Raw genomic sequence first — 13546 nt, forward strand, 5'->3', positions numbered from 1 at the left:
TTCTTTCTTCATTTCCAAAATCCTATCACACACAAAATCTTAGCCTTTTAACTTCGAACTCAATATCTCGGGTCTATGGAATCCACTTGAATAGGACCTTGGCAACAAAATACATGGGGCATAATTTACAAAGCAACATAAATAAAGTTAAAAGGGCGTTTCCAGACAATGCCAAGTTAAATAGACTACTGGAAAAAAACAAATGCTAGAAGAGCAATAGCAACTTTTAGCACTTGTAATGCTCGAACTTGATCACATAGGTAGATAGGTAAAAATCTTCCCTCAGGAGGAACCAGAGAAACTTTTCTATAGAGAAAGTATGTTTAGAATATTTGCTTTGGAAATGAGTTCCCTATACTTTGATGCCACCTACACAATGTTATCACTCCCACTTGGATAAATCTTGGCAACGTAGTGAACATTTCGAAGCAAGGGTTACCAAGTGACATGAATGTCAATTTAGTAAAAAAAAGTAAAATGTCTGAAATCAACATATCTAAAGAAGATGGAATACATTTCACACAATGGAGAAAATGGGAGACTAGAAAAACATTACAAAGATTACTGTTTCTGAGTCTTTAACCCTGGTCTTTCAAAATTAAAACATGATATGCTACCACTCGGCTAAATCGACCTTGAAAGCAAAATTTTATATTTAAATTCAACGTGACTGTATTTTTCATTTTCTAAATGCTTATTACTCTCAACCCCAGGCATATATAGAAAAAACCCAAGTAACATTGACCATTGGGCCTCGGTTGGGGAACCGTAGTCACGGTTGGCTCATTGTGGGTGGATATGCCAATCAAATTCTGGTATTGGCCCAACGCAGATATTGTTTGTTGGCCCAACGAAACGGTTTATGCTGTTGGCCCAACGGAAATCCCCAACAATGGCCCTACGAAATGGATTATCATTGGGCCACCGTTGGGACATCATACCATTTCCTCAATTTACGCCATGAGAGCTGCAAACAAAATTCCGACAAGATCTTCAATGTAGAGATGGGCGAAATTCCATTGTAATCGATTTATCGTATCAAGTGGTTATCGGATCGGTAGCATCTATTCATTAAAAAATAGGATGGCATAATTGCTTGCTTTGACAGTCAGTGCTACCGACTATGTGCAGGCATAATAATTATTTTACCTTTGATGTATCCAATTATACTTCAAGTTGATACAATCAAATGAAGATAATGCCAAACAAATGGTAAGCTTTACCTCATCTCTCATCATATCATAATGCATCCCATTCACGTGACTTGGTAAATTAGTGGTATTCCTACACATAATGATAAATTTACTGCAATAACGACATGTCGCAGTTTTTCCCTAGTTTTTATGAAAAAATTTCCATAATTTACTTTCTAAGGGAGCCGTATAAATTTTTTCTTTCACTTGAATATCCAGTCTACTTGGATTACATTTCAAAATAACAATATAGCCACCGGCAGGGGCGCAGCTAAGAATTAAGGCTGGCAATATTGGAAAATTCTTATAAATCTTGTAGAAATTCTTATAAGAATTCCGTAAGACTTACAGGATTCTATAAGACTTACACAAATTCTTATAGGATTCTATAAGTCTCACAGAAATTCTTGTAAGAACTCTGCATTTCTTAGAATTCTATAAGAATGTTGTGCGGGTCGCATACCTTTCGGGTTTTTATCCAGCAGGCGTGTCACCATAACTTATTCTGGCAACTGATAATTATTTAAGGAATTCTACATAGGATAATTTTTGGAAATTATGTATAACTCTTTTTTAAGTAATGTTCTGCTAATTTTCTAGTGTTTTCAGCATGGTATTTGACATAAATGGTTCCAAGAAGCGGAGGCTTCTTTAATGCGACTTGTTAGTACATATATCCCGGAGGGCACATGAAAAATTGTAGACTTATAAGATCTGTCTGTTTCGAGTCTAACTTAACCGATGGAAGTCCATTATGGGTCGTGAATAAGCACGATGTATAATACGATTGCATACGTTCCAGGATATGGTTCACATGGTTCCCTAGCAACCTAACAACCAAGACTTGTTTGGTTGTTAGGGCTTTGTCTTTGTGATAGCAGCTAAATGAAATAAGTTGAGTGCTTCTAACAAAAATAAGGTATTGACCTCATTTGGTAAGTCTTACAAAACTGGCATTCCTAAAATCATGTTACCTTAAGTTTCGTGGAATTTTAAACTTTTCATCATTAATTTAGATAGATCGATATGTATTTTTTTCAGATTGTGGCATATCTAGTATAAGTGGAAGTTTTAATGAAAACAGTATTTCTATGGACGAAGTGAGTGATTTAGTCCTCTCTGAAGAGAATGAGATTGAATTTGTATGAGTAAACCTAAATAACATTAATATCCCTAAATCTTGCACTTATTAATCCAATTAAGTAAAATGGACTAAACTTAACAATTTCCTTACCGAAGACCAGAGAATAGGAATTGTGAAGGCAATTGAATCAAATAACTCAGGGGTGTACATCTTGCAGTGTGACATGTTTGAAATTAAGGAGTATTTCTTTGAACTACCTCTAAGAAGTGGTACCATTGGTATATTTGTAGTAAAAAAATTAGTACCTGGATGCAAATTGCAGTCCACCCAGATTTTATCTAAGTTTGTTTTGTTGCCCTACAAAGAAGATGGACAGTTTTTGTGAGTGCCATATTGTAATATGGAAAGGTGCTGTTGACATTTTCCTAATTTTGTCCTAATAAAAATTGTCCTAATTTGTGAAAATAAAAGTTGGGGACCTTCTGAACTGATATTGATTTTTTGTTTTCCACTTTTAACCACTGTAACCTTACTTTGTCCTATAGCATTGATTTCATTTTGATTTATAGGGAGTTAAAGGTAAAGATTCTATCTACCGGTATCATATCAAGGTAAATTAATTTAACTCTCATTCTATAAAAATGAGAAATGTCAGTAAAATATAGCTTTTGTTGGGAATCGGATGGCAGAAGGGCCAACGGTGTATCGTTGGAGAGGGGTTGGCCTCTGGTTGGGAATACAAAGGCCCGACTGTAATGCTCTGTTGGCCCATCATTGGGGAATCGTTGGTTGGGATACGGTTGGCAAGGTGGCTAAATCATACCATGGGCCAGCCGCTGTGTTCCACCATCTGCCAACAGAGGGCCAACCAAAAATGTTACTTGGGAACCCTTCAACAGTATTGCTATCTAAGTATCTACAATCAAATAAAAAGGTTTTATCTTCTCTCTTGACATCACTTGTGAATAGTATCCCTGTCAGCCACTCCCGCCCCATTATCCTTGTGAAAAAAAGCAACTACGCAATAGACTTCAAACCACTCTTTGTGGTAAAGAAAAGCTATAATATAATTATGACATTTAAATAATGTACTATGCATTTTTTCCCATTGCTAATTCAATGAACTTGAAAAAGAGAGAACGAGGCTATACACAAATTAAAACATTCATCAGTCAACATCAACGCACTCAAGCATTTCCAATGCCGAAAATCAAGCCAACACGAAGGTAAGACTAAATATTTAAATAAATACCAAGGCAAAAACAATACGTGAAATTACACAGTGCCATACCCTGCAACACAAAAACCATATTCATAATAAATTGATAATGATATTCACATGGAGATTGTAATTGTGAAGGTAAAATAATCAACAGTCAACTATTTATACTAAACCACTTTCAAATGTAAAACTCATTTCTATTACTTTCACCTCCCACATAAAATTCAAAACTATCTATATTGGAGGACACAAAAAATCCACACCACACTTGTCACAAGAGCTTCCATTAGTCCATCAAACTTCTGAATGAACATTATATTGATGGGAGAAATTTCCCACTCAGCTAATCAACTGCCTGTCACAAGCACCATTATTCTTATAAACACAATCGCAATATTACATTAGAATTCCAACCTGCTACCGTGATAAATTAAAGCTCCAATGAGATTGCGGCATTTAAATATTCTAGATTTTGTTAGCATTTTTTCCTATTTTTATGGCAATGAATTTGGCCAAGAGAGAGTGAGAATAGAAGCCATCCACACTTGCACATTAACAATTATAACAAATATTATTATTCTCTAACATTTACCATAATAAGTACCACACAGGAAAGACTTACTATTTAAATAAAAACCAAGACTAATAATGAGTGCTAACAGTTCCATACCTTATAACATAAAAACCATACTCAGAATAAATTGATAATGATACTCACTCGGAGATTGTGGAGGTTCAGTCCTGGGAAGCAAGGTTAAAGCAGGATGGGATGGCACGAAAACCACAGCTTAATCACCAGGACAGTATCCTGAAAAGGAAAGAAAGTAACCATGAACTAATACAAAAGAGTATCACAAAACAATCGCATTGGCAGTACCTTTCCTCTTCGTACAATAACAGTATATACAGCCACAACTGCGTAATATGTTGTCATCCTATGGTGAGACAAATTGGAAAGTCAAGATGAAATCCAGACAACCATATTATCAGGGCAGACAAATAGTCATTGCAGCAATAATTCAATGCAAACATGTTTGTATTATTAAGTAAGGAATTTGATCTCAGTGATTCCACCCTAATCAAAAATGGGTGACACCACAGGCTACAATTAATACCTTATTTTGAATCCACACAGAACACTTACAGCAAATCACTGACCAATATTGACATATATATTTAAAACATTTTCATATTATCACAGAAGAGTCTAATATGCCCACAAAATATGATAGCTGATTCATGGTACACATGAACCCTACTCTTGACTTCCAATATTTCATTATGATACGAAAACTTTTACCCCATCAAGAAGTCATCATAGCACATGGTACATGTAAACTAAAGTACTGACATAAAACTAGCCAAAATCATTAAAATCCTCAATTAAAAACAAACTGAAATGAAGACATGACTAAATAGCACAACGGCAAAGTAATATACCATATTTGTCTGAATATAGTCTCCCCTTCTTTTCCAAAAATACCCATGGTAAAAGTAAAGAGGGGACTATATTCAAACCCTTTTTTTTTCATTTTTTCCTGAAACTCAAGCCTCAAAACTAGGGGGGGGGACTATATTCAGAGAAACACTGTAAGTAGGACCATTAAATACTATTATTACCTTCCAACATTAACTATGCTGAAGTTCTACAAACCACAGGATGATACATTACGGGCAAAAGTGACGCCCATGGTATATATAAAATATAAATCTTAGTAAAAAAACGAAGATCTAAGTAGACATAAAAGGAATCACTTCCAAAAAAATGCTTTTTATATAACCGCTAACAAACAGGAAAGCTGATAATAAATTGCCATGGATCAAACTTCATAGGCTATCCTATTGTATGAAACAAACAGTTGTCTATGAATGCAGACGATCACAATAACTCCACTACAAAACAGTTAAATACTCACCTTAGTATTAAAAAAACTGAGAAAATATTTTTTTGTACTTATAACAACAGATTTTTAACTCACATATGAGACTAAATGACATAATTAGACTCTGAACACGCTTCCTTACACACAAATAAAACCACAAGCCCTCGAAAATCTAACAAGTATTCTGATATATTAAATGTCATATCTCAATAGTCAAAATTTCCGCACACCACATACATTTAAGTATTTAAGGAACAGAATTTTATTGCACTAATAATCCATTAGTAATGGAATTTTAATATGATCCCTTGTAGAGTATGGAATGAGTGCTATCTTTGGCTCCAATAATACTGAAACTTTTGATTTCTATATAACTAACCTAAGAATTAAGAAATGATTGATAACTTTAAAAACAAAATAATTGGATTAAAGACTAAATATTGACAATCACATAAAACTTAGTCAATTCAATAACATCCAATTGATGGATATTGCGATATTGCATTACAATGATCACGAACATAAATTACATCTGTTCAAACTAAGCATACAGTTCTTGCCTCAACTTTTGCATTTATGAACAATGGAATCATTTTCATATTTTTCATGTTCCTACCATAAAAAACACTGTAGCAATCTCTCTTTCCTCCACGCATGCATTTATTTTAACCATTTTCCTCTATAGCCATTATTACAATATGAGAAATACATCAAAATGTTAGCAAACAATTTGGCACATGAACTCCAAGCCAGAATTCCAACCATCATTTAAAAGTGAGGTAAAGAATACTCATCTATTCAATTACTTACAAAATAAATAACATCTGATGTAAATCATTTATACTCAACCACTGTCAAAATTTAAACAAACGTCTACCGCTTTCACATCCAACAAATGAATTTAATTGTAACTGGTTCGGTAGTAACAAATTATCTACATCGAACTTCTTACATGTGGCTTCGAATGATGCATCACACTATTTAATGGCCGATCTACAGATGAGAGAAATTTCCAATGAGATCCTCAACTGCCTGTCACAAGCATCATAATACGAGAGAACACAATTGCAACAATATACTAACTTCCAACCTCCCACCCTGATAAGTGACAGCATTTATATGCTGTTTAAATGTGTATAATGAAATTGGATTTCAACTGCATGTATTTGCATTAATAAATCAGTTAACTTCACCAAGAGAGAGAAAAGAGAAGCAATTTACACCAAAACATTCACAAGGCAACATCAACTGCAACATTTCCCCCATCAAACGTTAAGGGCACCACGTAGGTAAGATGTTCTTATTCTACAAAGGAACTAAGACGAAAAAATCAACCAATTCCAGGCACTGAGACACAAAAAACAAAATTATAAGAAATTGATAAGGATACACACTTGGAGATTGTGGAGGTTCAGCTCAAGGCAGCTAAGTTAAAGCAGGATGGTATGGCTAGATATCCACAGCTCAGTCACCACCAGAGAATCCTGAAGAGGAAAGAAGGTCACCGTATATTAATAAAATGGTGTATCAAAAAACATTCACAAAGGCAGTATCTCTCCTCATATCAATTTCAGATACGTCTAAGTAATGTGCTCTCGTCCAATGGTGGGACAAATTGTTACGTTGAAATAAACCATAGAGTACAATTTCATCTAGGCAAAAAAAGGTTTGGATCATCATGTAACGAATTTAACTTGTGTGCAGCTATGATCAAAAATTGGTTATTTACACCGCTGGAAAGAGATAATGCCATTTTTCGAATCTAAGCAGACTCTAGAGTTTATTACGGCCCAATATCGGAGACAAAATTTAAACCATTTCCTTAATATAACAGAGGAGACAAAATTTTAAGCATTTCCATATTATCACAGAGGAGACAAAATTTCCAGCATAAAATAATAGCAGATTGATGATACACACGACTGCCTACTCATGAAGTCCTATAATTTCATCATGATACGAAAACTTTTACCCCATCAACAAATCATTGTAGCACACGGTATATTAAAACTAGAATACTGTCTTAATACGGGCGAAAATCGATTGAAATAGTTCGTAAAAACAGGCTGAAATGATGACACGACTAAATAGAAACAGTGTAACAAACGTAATACAATCGTAAAATATAAAACTCCAGACCTCCAGCGTTAATTGCGCCTTGGTCCTGAAAATCAAAAGATTATATATTACGGACGAAACACGGTTCACCAAGAGATAAAATTGTACCGAGGAAAATTGTAACAATCATAAAATCACTCCCTTCCCAAATACAAACATAAAATAACCGCGATTCATTTGTTGGAAACCATGAAGTTGAACAGCTGTCAAATATTAACTAGTATAGCATTCATAAGTACAAAGCTAGAGTTGCTCGCAGCTCAGAAAAATCAAACCTTCCAACTGCCTACGAAACATCAACTGAACACGTTGGAACTACAACAGACAGATCCTTACCACATCAAATTACTTCACCAATTACGATCATATTCGTCAATGAAGGTCGATAACAGTAGCCCTCCGGAAGAAGAATAATAAGCCAAAAAAAATATCTAATCAATGCCAAAAATACGTTTGTTCACGACTGCTAGAAGCCTTTAAGTTCAGGCAAGAGCAAACAACAGAAACACTCATTACATGGATCATACAAACGAGAAATCCACAAGGAATTCTTTGCCCCATTACTTATTTCACATGCCTCGAAGTAATGTGGTGACTACTTAATGGCAGCTACATAAAAAAACAGATTTAAATCTCGTAACTATTCCCAGCAAGACATTTGCAAACAATGAATAAATTCCTATAGGAGTTATGGTTGATTAACGCATTGAATTACGCACTACTAATTTCAAGAATTATTCATAACTATGAGACGACTACAAATTTTAAATGCAACAACCCTTGATATCGTAGGAAAAGTAGTACAAATAGAACCGTCAGGCAATGTTTATCCTCCAAAATATTATGTCGAACTTCTTAGATATTATGAGACTAACGTAAACCATTTTCATTATTTCATCATTGAAATACGAATGAATAGCTGATAATATATCATCACGAATAAAAATATAAGGGTTGTACTAGCGTACGAAACAAATAGTTGCCTTGAGTATGATAAAGTTCACAATAATTCCACGTGAAAAGAACAAAATATGCACCTTAGTGTTAACGTCATACACACGAGACCAAATCTTAATAACAATTGCCTACATTTGGAACATGGCCAACACTATTCACGATTCCTAGACTCCGGTCAAGTTTTATGTAGTATTGCTCTGCGTAATTCCTGAAAATTTCTAATTTGTACTCTAGGAAAAACATCGCAATCATAGCTCTCGACGAAGACTAGAAACAAGCTCGATTGACAAAATAAGGTGACGCCGTGTTGATAAACAAATGAAACTACGTGTATAGACACGGATGTGGTTTCCTTCAGTGATACATCACTACATAGAAATTAAACAGAGGCAGGAATATATTACTAAAATGCCGGTGAATAGCTAACACCAACATAAATCGGCACCGACAAGTAATAAGACATGCGTTTTTCATTTCCATTGAATTCTATGTAAGCACCATATCCACTACTACGTACTTACGGCTACCCACTATTGAAAATTAACCATTTCACTTTTGAAATTCATAAACGCATACCTCAGGCCTTCGCCATTACTCTGTATAACTAAATATAACATAAATCATGACCATTCAAATCGTTAATGAAATAATCGCGACGTATTTCCAGTGATAGTGAAACGACAAAAGGAGTGATCAAGCCGAAGACATTATAGTTGAGTATCACCCGACATAACTGATCTATCTGGCTTAAACGAGAAGCAGACGCTCTATATTTCGTAAACTGAGGCCCTTGCAAAGTACGTATTCTAACACAAGACAGAATTCAACAGTGAAAGCAAGCACGCAGTAAATGCACACGAAGCCATAACACAATCAAATATAAATCAAAAAAGAGATAAATTAGCAAACAAAAAGCAACTTCTCCCATTGCGGACAAAAAATCATTTGGAGCAAGTACCCGGGCAGAGCACAATCATTCTAACTCTCCTGGAGCAGGAGTAGTGGCGCGTTATATGACCTCTGATTAAAACTTCACTCCATCAAAACAGTAACATACATATGATTACTTGAACTTACTCAGGTTGGAATGCACACTCCCACAAGCCCTGATTGCGATGGAAGATGAAGAGCCCAGCGAGATGAATGCTATTAAAACTTCAGAAGAAGACGGCTCTTTCGAAGATGACAACGCGAGCGATGAGCAGGAAATGAGCTAATTTTGGCGCTAGCGCGCAAGTCAGGACAAGTTTCCAGAAGATTCCACTAGATAGCGGGCGAATTCAAATTTCCCCCACCTCGGCTTAGCTCACCCTCCCACAGGCCTACGACTTCGCTTCTGCCCCCCCTCAGAAAGAAATCTTGGATCCACCCCTGGCCATGGACGTCACCATTATTTCAGATGGGAGTTCAATCAATTTATGTTCGAAGTCCACACACTTCCAAAAATAGAGCAGTAATTAGTGGCATCGCAATATTAACGAAATGAATTTTTTTTAGATATTTAAAATCTTTTCATACAGTTCCCAGCGCCTTATACGTGAACTAATTCACCAAATTCGAAGCCTATCCCCACCCCTTCTTCATGAATACCTCCCCCCTCCTCTGTCGAAACCAAGTCCCTCTCCGTCTTCGTTGGGATGACTCAGTCAGAGTCACGAGCATCTTCCCACCCTAACCCCTTCCACGCCATCCCCACTCCATTGGATCGGAGCGTGGGAACGGCGACGACGCAGTTTCTCACAAAAGCGGTCTGTTTGCTGCAAGCGGGGCCAGCAAACGCGAACCACTCCTTCTCCTTACATTCTTGCCTCCCCTCTCACAATCTTAGTTCTTCTCTAAAGGCCGTTTTACACGGTACACGGAATTGCGCAGGTTAGAGCTGCATTAATTTCTAAAATGGCGTGGAAGTGTGCGAATGCATGAACGAAATTAGAACAGGGGCTATTTTGCCTTCTCGCATCCACGCATTCTCGCATGTGTTCTAGCAATTCACCGCTTTACACGACGCAATTTTGATTGCGCCTTCACACGTACGTCAGACTGCGCAATTCCGTGTACCGTGTAAAACGGCCTTAAGATTTGGGCGTAATGAATCAAATCAATTGGGTGATTCGGTTCACTGATTCCATCACATCTTTCTTGTGATTCTCATTTGTTCGTTAGAATGCATAACTCATCAATCACGACAACGACTTCCTTGGTGGATGACGGAAAAATAAGCATTAACAAGGAAGCAAATCTTCATGGCAATGGAGAATAACCTGATTATAGAAAGATCGCACTTGGAATACGTCACTTAAGTGTGGTACTCGTACGAGGTGGGACTGCGAGACGAAATCAACGCATCACAGTGGAGTGCGACCAAATTCGAGATGAGTTGATATAAAGAAATTGCAGTGTTTCTGACATCTCAAACGAGTTAGGAAGGGGATCTCTTCACGATCGTAGTGTGGACCATAAGCTAAATTTACATCGCAAATTTAAAGACAAATTTTTTCTAAGACGACGCGAAAATTCCTTCGCTTTTGGTCAAATTAATGAATACTGGATTATGAGACGAAAATAAAGGAAACACTTCTAAACTGAGATATCTAAAATACCATTGTTTCTCGTAATAAAAGGTGTGGAATTGGTGACTTTAATAATACAATTAATTGCGTCATTCATACGGAAAAATCATTGCATGATGGTTTTTGTTCTATTGTTCCAAGCTAAATTTACTTACAGGAGACATCGCGAGAGTGATGTTAGGGATCTGATATCTTGGAAGGTTACAACAATATGGAAAAAAACTTCAGGAAAACAATTGAATTAACAATCCGGTCGTTTGAAAACGTATCTGGCTGAAATCAAGTGAGGATTAGTTTTCTTGAGCAAATGTTCAAAATGATATTGACATATTGATATCAATTTCTGAAACTATATAAGCAAAGTATAAAATGGGTCACGGCTCCCTTCCACATAGGCCCGGGTTCGAGAGATGTTCGCACGTGAAGATTTCTCGCATCATGACTTCGCATGTGTGATTCCTCCCAGTGGCGCCCACTCCATGGGGCCTGAGGGGGCCCAAGCCCCCCCAAAAATTCGTTACAGAAGTGAGGATAAATCTGTCAGGCTTGTCAATTTTCCCCGGAGTGTCCAGATATCGGCATTCCAGCTATCAGGGTTATAATGTTGATCATATGACTCTTCTAAAATTCTTACAAAACTTAAAACTTACTACTTATAAAATTTACCGGGGCAAGGTCCCCGGTTTGGCATCCCCCCAATATTTTTTGTAAGTCTGCACCCCTGATCCCTCCGTACCAAATACCACGTGGTATTCGAGTGGATAAAGGCTCTTCATTCCCGTGCCTTGATTCGTGGGACACAGATTTGTCCCATTGCAAACCAATATTCTTTCTCTCTAATAGTTTTTGAAATCGTTGTTGCAACTCATCCACATTCGCTTAATTTAATTACTAAGTATTTTTTTATTTCACACGGTGGCATCCAGTATTTTGTTCTGCAGGGGCATAAGGATACCCCGTAATACAAAAAACGAACGCAATGATTACGGGACATATTAAAAATCTTGAATATTTTTTTCAGGGTCACGGGGGGAAGCCCCCCCCTTTGCTCCCCCTATATCCGCCAATCATTTCACAATAGTTTAGAGGTTTTAAATGGGACTCCGAATCGCGCCTTGCCACGCGAGTTTGAGGACTTGTGCAATAACTAACAAGTGAATTTCAGGGTTTTGTGCCCATCCTCGCCCCAGCCACTGCAGCCCATTGCAGTTGCTTAAAGAGAAAAAACTCAAGGGGGAGGTTCAAAAGATATCTTGAGGCATTGTCACTTTTTTAGTAAAGACAAATAACTAAGTCACTTATTAAGTCTAAGAAAGTTTTATTTAAACTGACCATACTCATGCTCAAGACATTGCCATAATATGACAATAAAAAGTTACATTGTTGTTTCAGCATTGTTAGGCAATGCGGGCGGCCCCGCTAGAGGGGGACGCGCCCCCTACAAGTGCACGGGGTGATTCCACACGAGGCAAGCAGCACTCATCCTAGCTTTGAAATGAAACCCAGTCTTTCGCCAGACACAGGCCAAACACACAGGACAGTGAGAAGAGCTCTGAGCAGAAACTGGGATAGTATTCAGGACACGAACATGCTATTATGCAAACAATAAAACTACTAGTTAGCAATATTTAAAGGAAGGGTTAGGAATTATTAATTCCTTGGTAGGAACTTGCTAATGAAATTGGAACTGAAATAACGACCACTTCCTTATTTAAATAAAATCTGTTATTATTTAATCTGTAATAAATACCCTTTAATGATTTTCTGTGGTCTTCACACGGCTTATTTACTTTACAACGTTCAGGAATTTACTTTCAAAAGCTATAAATTACCTCCGATTTGAAATTTCCGTCTATTTAGTACATCCTTGATACCATTTTTTTCTATTCTAAATCCTATCCGAATCTGCTTTCGTCACCAACATATTCTTTTGCTTGACTAAGATGATATTCGTCCAATATTCATCAACCTCTTTATTTTCTTTTGTTTTCGTATGCCAATACTCTTCGCTGTTTCCGTGCAACTGCTATGATGAGCAAATGGTAGCGGCGTAGCGAGGGAGTCGGAGGGTCCGGACCCCCAAAAATATAAAAACCCAATCACTTCGCTCCATAAAAGAAATCAAAATATCGAGAAATCATTCATTTTCGAAAGAATTATTTGACCGAAGAAGTTTCTTTCGATATTTAAATGTGTAAAGTTTTGGTTAAAACCATCTACCAGCTACACCCTTTTTAAAAATCCCCCCCCATGGTTTTGGACCCCCCGAAATTCCTGGCTACCCCACTTGGCGTATTTTGACTCATCATCAGTTGTCTCTCCCAAGTGTTGTCTCACAAACATTTTCTTTTGCTCGACAAAGAGGGTATCCGTCCAATGTTCAACAACCACTTCATTTCTTTTTTTCTGGTGTCAATTCTCTCCGTAGTTTCCATGTGACTGCGATGACAAGAAAATGGCCGATACAAGAAATAAATAAATCGGTTCTCTCCGTAATATTATTGTTGATGGCACAAAAG

The 13546-nt window shown here is 36.9% G+C and overlaps 1 long non-coding RNA gene across 1 annotated transcript in view; it reads right to left on the bottom strand.

Annotated features, from left to right (window-relative positions):
- The window catches only part of LOC124172824, a 33191-nt gene extending 23286 nt beyond the window's left edge, over positions 1–9905 (bottom strand). The window contains exons 1-3 of the long non-coding RNA XR_006868283.1: positions 9535–9905; positions 6777–6866; positions 4218–4307 (exon numbers count right to left, since the gene is read on the bottom strand). This is a non-coding gene — a long non-coding RNA (uncharacterized LOC124172824). The remainder of the gene's footprint in view (positions 1–4217; positions 4308–6776; positions 6867–9534) is intronic.
- Positions 9906–13546: the final 3641 nt, after the last annotated feature.

Source organism: Ischnura elegans (assembly GCF_921293095.1).
Source record: "Ischnura elegans chromosome 13 unlocalized genomic scaffold, ioIscEleg1.1 SUPER_13_unloc_3, whole genome shotgun sequence".
Classification (NCBI taxonomy): Eukaryota; Metazoa; Arthropoda; class Insecta; order Odonata; family Coenagrionidae; genus Ischnura; species Ischnura elegans.